We start from the raw sequence: 18,466 nt of genomic DNA on the forward strand, positions 1-18,466 counted from the left end.
AGATAGTTATCGAGAGAGAGAGTTACAGAGGGGAATAGTTATTGAGAGAGAGAGAGTTACAGAGGGAGATAGTTATTGAGAGAGAGAGAGTTACAGAGGGAGATAGTTATCGAGAGAGAGAGAGTTACAGAGGGGGATAGTTATTGAGAGAGAGAGTTACAGAGGGAGATAGTTATCGAGAGAGAGAGAGTTACAGAGGGGGATAGTTATTGAGAGAGAGAGTTACAGAGGGAGATAGTTATCGAGAGAGAGAGAGTTACAGAGGGAGATACTTATCGAGAGAGAGAGTGAGTTACAGAGGGACATAGTTATCGAGAGAGTTACAGATGGAGATAGTTATCGAGAGAGAGAGAGTTACAGAGGGAGGTAGTTATCGATAGAGTTACAGAGGGAGATAGTTATTGAAAGAGTGAGTTACAGAGGGAGATAGTTATCGAGAGAGAGAGTTAGAGGGAGATAGTTATTGAGAGAGTGGGAGATATAGTGGGAGATAGTTATAGAGAGAGAGAGTTACAGAGGGAGCTAGTAATCGAGAGAGAGGGAGAGAGTTACAAACGGAGAAAATTATCGAGAGAGAGAGATTTACAGAGGGGGATAGTTATTGAGAGAGAGAGAGGGACAGAGGGAGATAGTTATCGAGAGAGAGTTACAGAGGGAGATAGTTATCGAGAGAGAGAGAGAGATACAGAGGGAGATAGTTATCGAGAGAGAGAGAGTTACAGAGGGAGATAGATATCGAGAGAGAGAGGTACAGCGGGAGATATTTATTGAGAGAGAGAGTTACAAACGGACATAGTTATTGAGAGAGAGAGTTACAGAGGGAGATATTTATCGAAAGAGAGAGTGTTACAGTGGGAGATAGTTATCGAGAAAGTGAGAGAGTTACAGAGGGAGATAGTTATCGAGAGAGAGAGTTACAGAGGGAGATAGTTATCGAGAAAGTGAGAGAGTTACAGAGGGAGAGAGTTATCGAGAGAGAGAGAGTTACAGAGGGAGATAATTATCGTGAGAGAGAAAGTTCCAGAGGGAGATAGTTATCGAGAGAGAGTTACAGAGGGAGATAGTTATCGAGAGAGTGAGAGAGAGAGTTACAGAGGGAGGTAGTTATCGAGAGAGAGTGAGAGAGAGAGTTACAGAGGGAGATAGTTATCGAGAGAGAGTGAGAGAGAGTTACAGAGGGAGGTAGTTATCGATAGAGAGAGAGTTACAGAGGGAGATAGTTATCGAGAGAGAGTGAGAGAGAGAGTTACAGAGGGAGATAGTTATCGAGAGAGAGTGAGAGAGAGTTACAGAGGGAGGTAGTTATCGATAGAGAGAGAGTTACAGAGGGAGGTAGTTATCGATAGAGAGAGAGTTACAGAGGGAGATAGTTATCGAGAGAGAGTGAGAGAGAGAGTTACAGAGGGAGATAGTTATCGAGAGAGAGTGAGAGAGAGTTACAGAGGGAGATAGTTATCGAGAGAGAGAGAGTTACAGAGGGAGATAGTTATCGAGAGAGAGACAGTTACAGAGGGAGATAATTATCGTGAGAGACAAAGTTACAGAGGGAGATGGTTATGGAGAGTGAAAGTTCCAGAGGGAGATAGATATCGAGACAGAGAGAGAGTGAGAGAGAGTTACAGAGGGAGATAGTTATCGAGAGAGAGAGAGTTACAGAGGGAGATAGTTATCGAGAGAGAGAGTGAGTTACAGAGGGAGATAGTTATCGAGAGAGAGTGTTACTGATGGAGATAGTTATTGAGAGAGAGAGTTACAGATGGAGATAGTTATCGAGAGAGAGAGTTACAGAGGGAGATAGATATCGAGACAGAGAGAGAGAGAGTGAGAGAGAGTTACAGAGGGAGATAGTTATCGAGAGAGAGAGAGTTACAGAGGGAGATAGTTATCGAGAGAGAGAGTGAGTTACAGAGGGAGATAGTTATCGAGAGAGAGTGTTACTGATGGAGATAGTTATTGAGAGAGAGAGTTACAGAGGGAGATAGTCATCGAGCGAGAGAGTTACAGAGGGAGATAGTTATCGTGAGAGATAAAGTTCCAGAGGGAGATAGTTATCGTGACAGTGATAGATACAGAGGGAGATAGTAATCGAGAGAGAGAGTGTTACAGAGGGGAGATAGTTATCGAGAGAGAGAGTTACAGAGGGAGATAGTTATCGAGAGAGTGAGAGAGAGAGTTACAGAGGGAGATAGTTATCGAGAGAGAGTGAGAGAGAGAGTTACAGAGGGAGATAGTTATCGAGAGAGAGTGAGAGAGAGTTACAGAGGGAGATAGTAATCGAGAGAGAGAGTTACAGAGGGAGATAGTGATCGTGAGAGAGAAAGTTACAGAGGGAGATAGTTATCGAGAGAGAGAGAGAGTTACAGAGGGAGATAGTTATCGAGAGAGAGAGAGTTTCCGAGGGAGAAAGTTATCGCGAGAGAGAGAGTTACAGAGGGACATAGTTATCGAGAGAGAGAGTTACAGATGGAGATAGTTATCGAGAGAGAGAGAGTTACAGTGGGAGGTAGTTATCGAGAGAGAGTTACAGAGGGAGATAGTTATCGAGAGAGAGAGTTACAGAGGGAGATAGTTATCGAGAGAGTTACAGAGGGAGGTAGTTATCGAGAGAGAGAGTTACAGAGGGAGATAGTTATCGAGAGAGAGAGTTACAGAGGGAGATAGTTATCGAGAGAGTGAGAGAGAGAGTTACAGAGGGAGATAGTTATCGAGAGAGAGTGAGAGAGAGAGTTACAGAGGGAGATAGTTATCGAGAGAGAGTGAGAGAGAGTTCCAGAGGGAGATAGTAATCGAGAGAGAGAGAGTTACAGAGGGAAATAGTTATCGAGAGAGAGAGTGAGTTACAGAGGGAGATAGTTATTGAGAGAGAGAGTTACAGAGGGAGATAGTTCTCGTGAGAGAGAAAGTTACAGAGGGAGATAGTTATCGAGTGAGTGATAGATACAGAGGGAGATAGTAATCGAGACAGAGAGTTACAGAGGGAGATAGTTATTGGGAGAGAGAGAGAGTTACAGAGGGAGATAGTTATTGGGAGAGAGAGAGAGTTACAGAGGGAGATAGTTATTGAGAGAGAGAGTTACAGAGGGAGATAGTTATCGAGAGGGAGAGTTACAGAGGGAGATAGTTATCGAGAGAGAGAGTGAGTTACAGAGGGACATAGTTATCGAGAGAGAGAGTTACAGATGGAGATAGTTATCGAGAGAGAGAGAGTTACAGAGGGAGGTAGTTATCGAGAGAGCGTTACAGAGGGGGGTAGTTATCGAGAGAGAGAGTTACAGAAGGAGATAGTTATCGAGAGAGAGTCACAGAGGGAGATAGTTATCGAGAGAGAGAGTTACAGAGGGAGATAGTTATCGAGAGAGAGAGTTACAGAGGGAGATAGTTATCGAGAGAGAGAGTTACAGAGGGAGATAGTTATCGAGAGAGAGAGTTACAGAGGGAGATAGTAATCGAGAGAGAGAGAGAGAGTTACAAATGGAGAAAATTATCGAGAGAGAGAGATTTACAGAGGGGGATAGTTATCGAGAGAGAGAGAGTTACAGAGGGAGATAGTTATCGAGAGAGAGAGTGAGTTACAGAGGGAGATAGTTATCAAGAGGGAGAGAGTTACAGAGGGAGATAGTTATTGAGAGAGAGAGAGTTACAGAGGGAGATAGTTATCGAGAGAGAGAGTGAGTTACAGAGGGAGATAGTTATCGAGAGAGAGAGTTACAGAGGGAGATAGTTATCGAGAGAGAGAGTTACAGAGGGAGATAGTTATCGAGAGAGAGAGAGATTTACAGAGGGAGATAGTTATCGAGAGAGAGAGAGATACAGAGGGAGATAGTTATTGAGAAAGAGAGAGTTACAGAGGGAGATAGTTATCGAGAGAGAGAGTTACACAGGGAGATAGTTATCGAGAGAGAGAGTAACAGAGGGAGATAGTTATCGAGCGAGAGAGAATTACTGAAGGAACTAGTTATCGAGAGAGAGAGTTACAGACAGAGATCGTTATCGAGAGAGAGAGAGTTACAGAGGGGGATAGTTATCAAAGGAGAGAGAGTTACAGAGGGAGATAGTTATCGAGAGAGAGAGAGTTACAGAGGGGGATAGTTATTGAGAGAGAGAGTTACAGAGGGAGATAGTTATCGAGAGAGAGAGAGTTACAGAGGGGGATAGTTATTGAGAGAGAGAGAGTTACAGAGGGAGATAGTTATCGAGAGAGAGAGAGTTACAGAGGGAGATAGTTATTGAGAGAGAGAGAGTTACAGAGGGAGGTAGTTATCGAGAGAGAGAGAGTTACAGAGGGAGATAGTTATCGAGAGAGAGAGAGAGAGTTTCCGAGGGAGAAAGTTATTGAGAGAGAGAGAGAGTTACAGAGGGGGCAAGTTATCAAGAGAGAGAGACAGAGTTACAGAGGGAGATAGCTATCGTGAGAGAGAAAGTTACAGAGGGAGATGGTTATCGAAAGAGCGAGTTACCGAGGGAGATAGTTATCGAGAGCGAGAGAGAGAGAGTTACAGAGGGAGATAGTTATCGAGAGAGAGAGAGTTACAGAGGGAGATAGTTATCGAGAGAGAGAGAGAGTTTCAGAGGGAGATAGTTATCGAGAGAGAGAGAGAGTTTCAGAGGGAGATAGTTATCGAGAGAGAGAGTTACAGAGGGAGATTGTTATCGAGAGAGAGAGAGTTACGGAGGGAGATAGTTATCGAGAGAGTTACAGAGGGAGATAGTTATCAAGACAGAGAGAGTGTTACAGAGAGAGGAAGTTATCGAGAGAGAGAGTTACAGAGTGAGATAGTTATCGAGAGAGAGAGAGTTACAGAGGGAGATAGTTATCGAGAGAGAGAGTTACAGAGGGAGATAGTTATCGAGAGAGAGAGAGTTACACAGGGAGATAGTTATCGAGAGAGAGAGAGTTACACAGGGAGATAGTTATCGAGAGAGAGAGAGAGTTACAGAGGGAGATAGTTATTGAGAGAGAGTTACAGAGGGAGATAGTTATCGAGAGAGAGAGAGTTACAGGGGGACATAGTTATCGAGAGAGAGAGAGAGAGAGTTACAGGGGGAGATAGTTATCGAGAGAGAGAGAGGGAGTTACAGAGGGAGATAGTTATCGAGAGAGACAGAGATAGTTACAGAGGGAGATAGTTATCGAGAGAGAGAGAGTTACAGGGGGACATAGTTATCGAGAGAGAGAGAGAGAGAGTTACAGGGGGAGATAGTTATCGAGAGAGAGTGAGAGAGTTACAGAGGGAGATAGTTATCAAGAAAGAGAGTTACAGAGGGGGATAGTTATCGAGAGAGAGAGTTGCAGAGGGAGATAGTTATCGAGCGAGAGAGAGTTACAGAGGGGGATAGCTATCGAGAGAGAGAGAGTTACAGGGGGACATAGTTATCGAGAGAGAGAGAGAGTTACAGAGCGAGATAGTTATCGAGAGAGACAGAGATAGTTACAGAGGGACATAGTTATCGAGAGAGAGAGAGAGTTACAGAGGGGGATAGTTACTGAGAGAGAAAAGGTTACAGAGGGAGATAGTTATCGAGAGAGAGAGAGGGAGTTTCCGAGGGAGATAGTTATGGAGAGAGAGAGAGTTACGGAGGGAGATAGTTATCGAGAGAGAGAGAGTTACAGAGGGAGATAGTTATTGAGAGAGAGAGTTACAGAGGGAGATAGTTATCCAGAGAGAGAGTTACAGAGGGAGATAGTTATGGAGAGACAGACAGAGTTGCAGAGGGAGATAGTTATCGAGAGAGAGACAGAGTTACAGAGGGAGATAGTTATCGAGAGAGAGAGAGTTACAGAGGGAGATAGTTATCGAGAGAGAGAGAGTTACAGAGGGAGATAGTTATCGAGAGAGAGAGTGTTACAGATGGAGGTAGTTATTGAGAGAGAGAGAGAGTTACAGAGGGAGATAGTTATCAAGAGAGAGAGAGAGTTACAGAGGGAGATAGTTATTGAGAGAGAGAGAGTTACAGAGGGGGATAGTTATTGAGAGAGAGAGAGAGTTACAGAGGGAGATAGTTATCAAGAGAGAGAGAGAGTTACAGAGGGAGATAGTTATTGAGAGAGAGAGAGAGTTACAGAGGGAGATAGTTATCAAGAGAGAGAGAGAGTTACAGAGGGAGATAGTTATTGAGAGAGAGAGAGTTACAGAGGGAGATAGTTATCAAGAGAGAAGAGTTACAGAGGGAGATAGTTATCGAGAGAGAGAGCGTTACAGAGGGGGATAGTTATCGAGGGAGAGAGTGAGTTACAGAGGGAGATAGTTAATGAGAGAGAGAGAGAGAGAGTTTCCGAGGGAGATAGTTATGGAGAGAGAGAGAGTTACGGAGGGAGATAGTTATCGAGAGAGAGAGAGAGTTACAGAGGGAGATAGTTATCGATAGAGAGAGAGTTACAGAGGGAGATAGTTATCGAGAGAGAGAGTTACAGAGGGAGATAGTTATCGAGAGAGAGAGAGAGTTACAGAGGGAGGTAGTTATCAAGAGAGAAGAGTTACAGAGGGAGATAGTTATCGAGAGAGAGAGAGTTACAGAGGGAGATAGTTATCGAGATAGAGAGGTACAGCGGGAGATATTTATTGAGAGAGAGAGTTACAAACGGACATAGTTATTGAGAGAGAGAGTTATAGAGGGAGATATTTATCGAAAGGGAGAGCGTAACAGTGGGAGATAGTTATCGAGAAAGTGAGAGAGTTACAGAGGGAAATAGTTATCGAGAGAGAGAGAGTTACAGAGGGAGATAGTTATCGAGAAAGTGAGAGAGTTACAGAGGGAGATAGTTATTGAGAGAGAGAGTTACAGAGGGAGATAGTTATCGAGAGAGAAAGTTACAGAGGGAGATAGTTATTGAGAGAGAGAGTTACAGAGGGAGATAGTTATCGAGAGAGTGAGAGAGAGAGTTACAGTGGGAGATAGTTATCGAGAGAGAGTGAGAGAGAGAGTTACAGAGGGAGATAGTTATCGAGAGAGAGTGAGAGAGAGTTACAGAGGGAGGTAGTTATCGAGAGAGAGAGTTACAGAGGGAGATAGTTATTGAGAGAGAGAGAGAGAGTTACAGAGGGAGGTAGTTATCAAGAGAGAAGAGTTACAGAGGGAGATAGTTATCGAGAGAGAGAGAGAGAGTTACAGAGGGAGATAGTTATCGAGAGAGAGAGAGTTACAGAGGGAGATAGTTATTGAGAGAGAGAGAGAGAGAGAGAGTTACAGAGGGAGATAGTTATCAAGAGAGAGAGAGTTACAGAGGGAGATAGTTATCGAGATAGAGAGGTACAGCGGGAGATATTTATTGAGAGAGAGAGTTACAAACGGACATAGTTATTGAGAGAGAGAGTTATAGAGGGAGATATTTATCGAAAGAGAGAGCGTTACAGTGGGAGATAGTTATCGAGAAAGTGAGAGAGTTACAGAGGGAGATAGTTATCGAGAGAGTGAGAGTTACAGAGGGAGATAGTTATCGAGAGAGAGTTACAGAGGGAGATAGTTATCGAGAGAGAGAGTTACAGAGGGAGATAGTTATCGAGAGAGAGAGTTACAGAGGGAGATAGTTATCGAGAGAGAGAGTTACAGAGGGAGATAGTTATCGAGAGAGAAAGTTACAGAGGGAGATAGTTATTGAGAGAGAGAGTTACAGAGGAAGATAGTTATCGAGAGAGTGAGAGAGAGAGTTACAGAGGGAGATAGTTATCGAGAGAGAGTGAGAGAGAGAGTTACAGAGGGAGATAGTTATCGAGAGAGAGTGAGAGAGAGTTACAGAGGGAGATAGTAATCGAGAGAGAGAGTTACAGAGGGAGATAGTTATCGTGAGAGAGAAAGTTACAGAGGGACATAGTAATCGAGAGAGTGAGAGTTACAGAGGGAGATAGTTATCGAGAGTGAGAGAGAGTTACAGAGGGAGATAGTTATCGAGAGAGAGAGAGTTACAGAGGGAGATAGTTATCGAGAGAGAGAGTGAGTTACAGAGGGAGATAGTTATCGAGAGAGAGTGTTACAGATGGAGATAGTTATTGAGAGAGAGAGAGAGTTACAGAGGGAGATAGTTATCGAGAGAGAGTGAGAGAGAGTTACAGAGGGAGATAGTAATCGAGAGAGAGAGTTACAGAGGGAGATAGTTATCGTGAGAGAGAAAGTTACAGAGGGAGATAGTAATCGAGAGAGTGAGAGTTACAGAGGGAGTTAGTTATCGAGAGTGAGAGAGAGTTACAGAGGGAGATAGTTATCGAGAGAGAGAGAGTTACAGAGGGAGATAGTTATTGAGAGAGAGAGTGAGTTACAGAGGGAGATAGTTATCGAGAGAGAGTGTTACAGATGGAGATAGTTATTGAGGAAGAGAGAGAGTTACAGAGGGAGATAGTTATCGAGAGAGAGAGTGAGTTACAGAGGGAGATAGTTATCGAGAGAGAGTTACAGAGGGAGATAGTTATCGAGAGAGAAAGTTACAGAGGGAGATAGTTATTGAGAGAGAGAGTTACAGAGGAAGATAGTTATCGAGAGAGTGAGAGAGAGAGTTACAGAGGGAGATAGTAATCGAGAGAGAGAGAGAGAGTTACAAATGGAGAAAATTATCGAGAGAGAGAGATTTACAGAGGGAGATAGTTATCGAGAGAGAGAGAGTTACAGAGGGAGATAGTTATCGAGAGAGAGAGTGAGTTACAGAGGGAGATAGTTATCAAGAGGGAGAGAGTTACAGAGGGAGATAGTTATTGAGAGAGAGAGAGTTACAGAGGGAGATAGTTATCGAGAGAGAGAGTGAGTTACAGAGGGAGATAGTTATCGAGAGAGAGAGTTACAGAGGGAGATAGTTATCGAGAGAGAGAGTTACAGAGGGAGATAGTTATTGAGAGAGAGAGTTACAGAGGGAGATGGTTATCGAGAGAGAGAGAGTTACAGAGGGGGATAGTTATTTAGAGAGAGAGAGTTACAGAGGGAGATAGTTATCGAGAGAGAGAGAGATTTACAGAGGGAGATAGTTATCGAGAGAGAGAAAGTTACAGTGGGGGATAATTATCGAGAGAGAGAGAGGTACAGAGGGAGATAGTTATCGAGAGAGAGAGAGTTACAGAGGGAGATTGTTATCGAGAGAGAAAGTTACAGAGGGGGATAGTTATCGAGAGAGAGAGAGAGTTACAGAGGGAGATAGTTATCGAGAGAGAGAGAGTTACAGAGGGAGATTGTTATCGAGAGAGAAACAGAGTTACAGAGGGGGATAGTTATCGAGAGAGAGTGAGTTACAGAGGGGGATAGTTATTGAGAGAGAGAGAGTTACAGAGGGAGATAGTTATTGAGAGAGAGAGAGTTACAGAGGGAGATTGTTATCGAGAGAGAGAAAGTTACAGATGGAGATAGTTATCGAGAGAGAGAGAGTTACAGAGGGGGATAGTTATCGAGAGAGAGAGAGAGTTGCAGAGGGAGATAGTTATCGAGAGAGAGAGAGTTACAGAGGGAGATAGTTATCGAGAGAGAGAGAGTTACAGAGGGAGATAGTTATCGAGAGAGAGAGAGTTACAAATGGAGATAGTTATCGAGAGAGAGAATGAGTTACAGCGGGATGAAGTTATCGAGAGAGTGAGAGAGTTACAGAGGGAGATAGTTATCGAGAGAGAGAGAGTTACAGAGTTAGAAACTTATCGAGAGAGAGAGTTACGGAGGGAGATAGTTATCGAGAGAGAGAGAGAGATACAGAGGGAATTTGTTATCGAGAGACAGAGTTACAGAAGGTGATAGCTATTGAGAGAGAGAGTTACAGAGGGAGATAGTTATCGAGAGAGTGAGAGAACCAGACGGAGATAGTTATCGAGAGAGAGAGAGTTACAGAGGGAGATAGTTATCGAGAGAGAGAGAGTTACAGAGGGAGATAGTTATCGAGAGAGAGAGAGAGTTACAGAAGAAAATAGTTATTGAGAGAGAGAGAGAGTTACAGAGGGAGGTAGTTATCGAGAGAGAGAGTTACAGAGGGGGATAGTTATCGAGAGAGAGAGTTACAGAGGGAGCTAGTTATCGAGAGAGAGTTACAGAGGGAGATAGTAATCGAGAGAGAGGGAGAGAGTTACAAACGGAGAAAATTATCGAGAGAGAGAGATTTACAGAGGGGGATAGTTATTGAGAGAGAGAGAGGTACAGAGGGAGATAGTTATCGAGAGAGAGTTACAGAGGGAGATAGTTATCGAGAGAGAGAGAGTTACAAAGGGAGATAGTTATCGAGAGAGAGAGTTACAGAGGGAGATAGTTATCGAGAGAGAGAGAGTTACAGAGGGAGATAGTTATCGAGAGAGAGAGGTACAGCGGGAGATATTTATTGAGAGAGAGAGTTACAAACGGACATAGTTATTGAGAGAGAGAGTTATAGAGGGAGATATTTATCGAAAGAGAGAGCGTTACAGTGGGAGATAGTTATCGAGAAAGTGAGAGAGTTACAGAGGGAGAGAGTTATCGAGAGAGAGAGTTACAGAGGGAGATAATTATCGTGAGAGAGAAAGTTCCAGAGGGAGATAGTTATCGAGAGAGAGTTACAGAGGGAGATAGTTATTGAGAGAGAGAGAGATACAGAGGGAGATAGTTATCGAGAGAGAGAGAGTTACAGAGAGAGATAGTTATCGAGAGAGTGAGAGAGAGAGTTACAGAGGGAGATAGTTATCGAGAGAGAGTGAGAGAGAGAGTTACAGAGGGAGATAGTTATCGAGAGAGAGAGAGAGAGTTACAGACTGAGATCGTTATCGAGAGAGAGAGTTACAGAGGGAGATAGTTATCGTGAGAGAGAGTTACAGAGGGGGATAGTTTTCAAGAGAGAGAGAGTTACAGAGGGAGATAGTTATCGAGAGAGTGAGAGAGTTACAGAGGGAGATTGTTATTGAGAGAGAGAGAGTTACAGAGGGTGATAGTTATTGAGAGAGAAAGAGTTACAGAGGGAGATTGTTATTGAGAGAGAGAGAGAGTTACTAGAGATAGATACTTATCGAGAGAGAGAACAACAGAGGGAGATAGTTCTCGAGAGAGAGAGAGTTACAGAGGGAGATGGTTATCGAGAGAGAGAGTTACAGAGGGAGATAGTTATCGAGAGAGAGAGTTACAGAGGGAGATAGTTATTGAGAGAGAGAGTTACAGAGGGAGATGGTTATCGAGAGAGAGAGAGTTACAGAGGGGGATAGTTATTTAGAGAGAGAGAGTTACAGAGGGAGATAGTTATCGAGAGAGAGAGAGATTTACAGAGGGAGATAGTTATCGAGAGAGAGAAAGTTACAGTGGGGGATAATTATCGAGAGAGAGAGAGGTACAGAGGGAGATAGTTATCGAGAGAGAGAGAGTTACAGAGGGAGATTGTTATCGAGAGAGAAAGTTACAGAGGGGGATAGTTATCGAGAGAGAGAGAGAGTTACAGAGGGAGATAGTTATCGAGAGAGAGAGAGTTACAGAGGGAGATTGTTATCGAGAGAGAAACAGAGTTACAGAGGGGGATAGTTATCGAGAGAGAGTGAGTTACAGAGGGGGATAGTTATTGAGAGAGAGAGAGTTACAGAGGGAGATAGGTATTGAGAGAGAGAGAGTTACAGAGGGAGATTGTTATCGAGAGAGAGAAAGTTACAGATGGAGATAGTTATCGAGAGAGAGAGAGTTACAGAGGGGGATAGTTATCGAGAGAGAGAGAGAGTTGCAGAGGGAGATAGTTATCGAGAGAGAGAGAGTTACAGAGGGAGATAGTTATCGAGAGAGAGAGAGTTACAGAGGGAGATAGTTATCGAGAGAGAGAGAGTTACAAATGGAGATAGTTATCGAGAGAGAGAATGAGTTACAGCGGGATGAAGTTATCGAGAGAGTGAGAGAGTTACAGAGGGAGATAGTTATCGAGAGAGAGAGAGTTACAGAGTTAGAAACTTATCGAGAGAGAGAGTTACGGAGGGAGATAGTTATCGAGAGAGAGAGAGAGATACAGAGGGAATTTGTTATCGAGAGACAGAGTTACAGAAGGTGATAGCTATTGAGAGAGAGAGTTACAGAGGGAGATAGTTATCGAGAGAGTGAGAGAACCAGACGGAGATAGTTATCGAGAGAGAGAGAGTTACAGAGGGAGATAGTTATCGAGAGAGAGAGAGTTACAGAGGGAGATAGTTATCGAGAGAGAGAGAGTTACAGAAGAAAATAGTTATTGAGAGAGAGAGAGAGTTACAGAGGGAGGTAGTTATCGAGAGAGAGAGTTACAGAGGGAGATAGTTATTGAGAGAGTGGGAGATATAGTGGGAGATAGTTATAGAGAGAGAGAGTTACAGAGGGAGCTAGTTATCGAGAGAGAGTTACAGAGGGAGATAGTAATCGAGAGAGAGGGAGAGAGTTACAAACGGAGAAAATTATCGAGAGAGAGAGATTTACAGAGGGGGATAGTTATTGAGAGAGAGAGAGGTACAGAGGGAGATAGTTATCGAGAGAGAGTTACAGAGGGAGATAGTTATCGAGAGAGAGAGAGTTACAAAGGGAGATAGTTATCGAGAGAGAGAGTTACAGAGGGAGATAGTTATCGAGAGAGAGAGAGTTACAGAGGGAGATAGTTATCGAGAGAGAGAGATACAGCGGGAGATATTTATTGAGAGAGAGCGTTACAAACGGACATAGTTATTGAGAGAGAGAGTTATAGAGGGAGATATTTATCGAAAGAGAGAGCGTTACAGTGGGAGATAGTTATCGAGAAAGTGAGAGAGTTACAGAGGGAGAGAGTTATCGAGAGAGAGAGAGTTACAGAGGGAGATAATTATCGTGAGAGAGAAAGTTCCAGAGGGAGATAGTTATCGAGAGAGAGTTACAGAGGGAGATAGTTATTGAGAGAGAGAGAGATACAGAGGGAGATAGTTATCGAGAGAGAGAGAGTTACAGAGAGAGATAGTTATCGAGAGAGTGAGAGAGAGAGTTACAGAGGGAGATAGTTATCGAGAGAGAGTGAGAGAGAGAGTTACAGAGGGAGATAGTTATCGAGAGAGAGAGAGAGAGTTACAGACTGAGATCGTTATCGAGAGAGAGAGTTACAGAGGGAGATAGTTATCGTGAGAGAGAGTTACAGAGGGGGATAGTTTTCAAGAGAGAGAGAGTTACAGAGGGAGATAGTTATCGAGAGAGAGAGTTACAGAGGGAGATAGTTATCGAGAGAGAGAGAGAGTTACAGAGGGAGATAGTTATCGAGAGAGAGAGAGAGTTACAGAGGGAGATAGTTATTGAGAGAGAGAGAGTTACAGAGGGAGATAGTTATTGAGAGAGAGAGTTACAGAGGGAGATAGTTATCGAGAGAGAGAGAGTTACAGAGGGGAATAGTTATTGAGAGAGAGAGAGTTACAGAGGGAGATAGTTATTGAGAGAGAGAGAGTTACAGAGGGAGATAGTTATCGAGAGAGAGTGAGTTACAGAGGGGGATAGTTATTGAGAGAGAGAGAGTTACAGAGGGGGATAGTTATCGAGAGAGAGTGAGTTACAGAGGGGGATAGTTATTGAGAGAGAGAGAGTTACAGAGGGAGATAGGTATTGAGAGAGAGAGAGTTACAGAGGGAGATTGTTATCGAGAGAGAGAAAGTTACAGATGGAGATAGTTATCGAGAGAGAGAGAGTTACAGAGGGGGATAGTTATCGAGAGAGAGAGAGAGTTGCAGAGGGAGATAGTTATCGAGAGAGAGAGAGTTACAGAGGGAGATAGTTATCGAGAGAGAGAGAGTTACAGAGGGAGATAGTTATCGAGAGAGAGAGAGTTACAAATGGAGATAGTTATCGAGAGAGAGAATGAGTTACAGCGGGATGAAGTTATCGAGAGAGTGAGAGAGTTACAGAGGGAGATAGTTATCGAGAGAGAGAGAGTTACAGAGTTAGAAACTTATCGAGAGAGAGAGTTACGGAGGGAGATAGTTATCGAGAGAGAGAGAGAGATACAGAGGGAATTTGTTATCGAGAGACAGAGTTACAGAAGGTGATAGCTATTGAGAGAGAGAGTTACAGAGGGAGATAGTTATCGAGAGAGTGAGAGAACCAGACGGAGATAGTTATCGAGAGAGAGAGAGTTACAGAGGGAGATAGTTATCGAGAGAGAGAGAGTTACAGAGGGAGATAGTTATCGAGAGAGAGAGAGTTACAGAAGAAAATAGTTATTGAGAGAGAGAGAGAGTTACAGAGGGAGGTAGTTATCGAGAGAGAGAGTTACAGAGGGAGATAGTTATTGAGAGAGTGGGAGATATAGTGGGAGATAGTTATAGAGAGAGAGAGTTACAGAGGGAGCTAGTTATCGAGAGAGAGTTACAGAGGGAGATAGTAATCGAGAGAGAGGGAGAGAGTTACAAACGGAGAAAATTATCGAGAGAGAGAGATTTACAGAGGGGGATAGTTATTGAGAGAGAGAGAGGTACAGAGGGAGATAGTTATCGAGAGAGAGTTACAGAGGGAGATAGTTATCGAGAGAGAGAGAGTTACAAAGGGAGATAGTTATCGAGAGAGAGAGTTACAGAGGGAGATAGTTATCGAGAGAGAGAGAGTTACAGAGGGAGATAGTTATCGAGAGAGAGAGATACAGCGGGAGATATTTATTGAGAGAGAGCGTTACAAACGGACATAGTTATTGAGAGAGAGAGTTATAGAGGGAGATATTTATCGAAAGAGAGAGCGTTACAGTGGGAGATAGTTATCGAGAAAGTGAGAGAGTTACAGAGGGAGAGAGTTATCGAGAGAGAGAGAGTTACAGAGGGAGATAATTATCGTGAGAGAGAAAGTTCCAGAGGGAGATAGTTATCGAGAGAGAGTTACAGAGGGAGATAGTTATTGAGAGAGAGAGAGATACAGAGGGAGATAGTTATCGAGAGAGAGAGAGTTACAGAGAGAGATAGTTGTCGAGAGAGTGAGAGAGAGAGTTACAGAGGGAGATAGTTATCGAGAGAGAGTGAGAGAGAGAGTTACAGAGGGAGATAGTTATCGAGAGAGAGAGAGAGAGTTACAGACTGAGATCGTTATCGAGAGAGAGAGTTACAGAGGGAGATAGTTATCGTGAGAGAGAGTTACAGAGGGGGATAGTTTTCAAGAGAGAGAGAGTTACAGAGGGAGATAGTTATCGAGAGAGAGAGTTACAGAGGGAGATAGTTATCGAGAGAGAGAGAGAGTTACAGAGGGAGATAGTTATCGAGAGAGAGAGAGAGTTACAGAGGGAGATAGTTATTGAGAGAGAGAGAGTTACAGAGGGAGATAGTTATTGAGAGAGAGAGTTACAGAGGGAGATAGTTATCGAGAGAGAGAGAGTTACAGAGGGGAATAGTTATTGAGAGAGAGAGAGTTACAGAGGGAGATAGTTATTGAGAGAGAGAGAGTTACAGAGGGAGATAGTTATCGAGAGAGAGAGAGTTACAGAGGGGGATAGTTATTGAGAGAGAGAGAGAGTTACAGAGGGAGATAGTTATTGAGAGAGAGAGAGTTACAGAGGGAGGTAGTTATCGAGAGAGAGAGAGTTGCAGAGGGGGATAGTTATTGAGAGAGAGAGAGTTACAGAGGGAGATAGTTATCAAGAGCGAGAGAGAGAGTTTCCGAGGGAGAAAGTTATTGAGAGAGAGAGTTACAGAGGGGGCAAGTTATTGAGAGAGAGAGAGACAGAGTTTCAGAGGGAGATAGCTATCGTGAGAGAGAAAGTTACAGAGGGAGATAGTTATCGAGAGACAGAGAGTTACAGAGGGAGATAGTTATCGAGAGAGAGTTACAGAGGGAGATAGTTATCGAGAGAGAGAGAGGGTTACAGAGGGAGATAGTTATCGAGAGACAGAGAGTTACAGAGGGAGATAGTTATCGAGAGAGAGAGAGTTACAGAGGGGGATAGTTATTGAGAGAGAGAGTTACAGAGGGAGATAGTTATCGAGAAAGAGTGAGAGTGACAGAGGGAGATAGTTATCGAGAGAGAGAGTTAAAGAGGGACATAGTTATCGAGAGAGAGAGTTACAGAGGGAGATAGTTATCAAGAGAGAGATTTACAGAGGAGGATAGTTATCGAGAGACAGAGAGTTACAGAGGGAGATAGTGATCGAGAGAGAGAGAGTTACAGAGGGAGATAGTTATCGAGAGAGAGACAGTTACAGAGGGAGATAATTATCGTGAGAGACAAAGTTACAGAGGGAGATGGTTATGGAGAGTGAAAGTTCCAGAGGGAGATAGATATCGAGACAGAGAGAGAGAGAGTGAGAGAGAGTTACAGAGGGAGATAGTTATCGAGAGAGAGAGAGTTACAGAGGGAGATAGTTATCGAGAGAGAGAGTGAGTTACAGAGGGAGATAGTTATCGAGAGAGAGTGTTACTGATGGAGATAGTTATTGAGAGAGAGAGTTACAGAGGGAGATAGTTATCGAGAGAGAGCGAGTTACAGAGGGAGATAGTTATCGAGAGAGAGAGTGAGTTACAGAGGGAGATAGTTATCGAGAGAGAGAATTACAGATTGAGATAGTTATCGAGAGAGAGAGTTACAGAGGGAGATAGTTATTGAAAGAGTGAGTTACAGAGGGAGTTAGTTATCGAGAGTGAGAGATACAGAGGGGGATAGTTATCGAGAGTGTGAGAGATACAGAGGGAGATGGTTATCGAGAGAGAGAGTTACAGAGGGAGATAGTTATCGAGAGAGAGAGGTACAGCGGGAGATATTTATTGAGAGAGAGAGTTACAAACGGACATAGTTATTGAGAGAGAGAGTTATAGAGGGAGATATTTATCGAAAGAGAGAGCGTTACAGTGGGAGATAGTTATCGAGAAAGTGAGAGAGTTACAGAGGGAGATAATTATCGTGAGAGAGAAAGTTCCAGAGGGAGATAGTTATCGAGAGAGTTACAGAGGGAGATAGTTATTGAGAGAGAGAGAGATACAGAGGGAGATAGTTATCGAGAGAGAGAGAGTTACAGAGAGAGATAGTTATCGAGAGAGTGAGAGAGAGAGTTACAGAGGGAGATAGTTATCGAGAGAGAGTGAGAGAGAGAGTTACAGAGGGAGATAGTTATCGAGAGAGAGAGAGAGAGTTACAGACTGAGATCGTTATCGAGAGAGAGAGTTACAGAGGGAGATAGTTATCGTGAGAGAGAGTTACAGAGGGGGATAGTTTTCAAGAGAGAGAGAGTTACAGAGGGAGATAGTTATCGAGAGAGTGAGAGAGTTACAGAGGGAGATTGTTATTGAGAGAGAGAGAGTTACAGAGGGTGATAGTTATTGAGAGAGAAAGAGTTACAGAGGGAGATTGTTATTGAGAGAGAGAGAGAGTTACTAGAGATAGATACTTATCGAGAGAGAGAACAACAGAGGGAGATAGTTCTCGAGAGAGAGAGAGTTACAGAGGGAGATGGTTATCGAGAGAGAGAGTTACAGAGGGAGATAGTTATCGAGAGAGAGAGTTACAGAGGGAGATAGTTATTGAGAGAGAGAGAGTTACAGAGGGAGATAGTTATCGAGAGAGAGAGAGTTACAGAAGAAAATAGTTATTGAGAGAGAGAGAGAGTTACAGAGGGAGGTAGTTATCGAGAGAGAGAGTTACAGAGGGGGATAGTTATCGAGAGAGAGAGTTACAGAGGGAGATAGTTATTGAGAGAGTGGGAGATATAGTGGGAGATAGTTATAGAGAGAGAGAGTTACAGAGGGAGCTAGTTATCGAGAGAGAGTTACAGAGGGAGATAGTAACCGAGAGAGAGGGAGAGAGTTACAAACGGAGAAAATTATCGAGAGAGAGAGATTTACAGAGGGGGATAGTTATTGAGAGAGAGAGAGGTACAGAGGGAGATAGTTATCGAGAGAGAGTTACAGAGGGAGATAGTTATCGAGAGAGAGAGTTACAAAGGGAGATAGTTATCGAGAGAGAGAGTTACAGAGGGAGATAGTTATCGAGAGAGAGAGAGTTACAGAGGGAGATAGTTATCGAGAGAGAGAGGTACAGCGGGAGATATTTATTGAGAGAGAGAGTTACAAACGGACATAGTTATTGAGAGAGAGAGTTATAGAGGGAGATATTTATCGAAAGAGAGAGCGTTACAGTGGGAGATAGTTATCGAGAAAGTGAGAGAGTTACAGAGGGAGAGAGTTATCGAGAGAGAGAGAGTTACAGAGGGAGATAATTATCGTGAGAGAGAAAGTTCCAGAGGGAGATAGTTATCGAGAGAGAGTTACAGAGGGAGATAGTTATTGAGAGAGAGAGAGATACAGAGGGAGATAGTTATCGAGAGAGAGAGAGTTACAGAGAGAGATAGTTATCGAGAGAGTGAGAGAGAGAGTTACAGAGGGAGATAGTTATCGAGAGAGGGAGTTACAGAGGGAGATAGTTATCGAGAGAGTGAGAGAGTTACAGAGGGAGATAGTTATCGAGAGAGAAAGTTACAGAGGGAGATAGTTATCGAGAGAGAGAGAGTTACAGAGGGGGATAGTTATTGAGAGAGAGAGAGAGTTACAGAGGGAGATAGTTATTGAGAGAGAGAGAGTTACAGAGGGAGGTAGTTATCGAGAGAGAGAGAGTTGCAGAGGGGGATAG

At 43.4% G+C, this 18,466-nt stretch overlaps 1 protein-coding gene across 1 annotated transcript in view; it reads left to right on the top strand.

The window, feature by feature from the left end:
• The window catches only part of LOC148133997 (metabotropic glutamate receptor 6-like), a 105,112-nt gene that overhangs the window by 40,552 nt on the left and 46,094 nt on the right, over positions 1–18,466 (top strand).

The sequence above is a fragment of the Chiloscyllium plagiosum genome, unplaced genomic scaffold, assembly GCF_037043375.1.
Source record: "Chiloscyllium plagiosum isolate Xiang-an unplaced genomic scaffold, Cpla_swu_hap1 HiC_scaffold_137, whole genome shotgun sequence".
Classification (NCBI taxonomy): Eukaryota; Metazoa; Chordata; class Chondrichthyes; order Orectolobiformes; family Hemiscylliidae; genus Chiloscyllium; species Chiloscyllium plagiosum.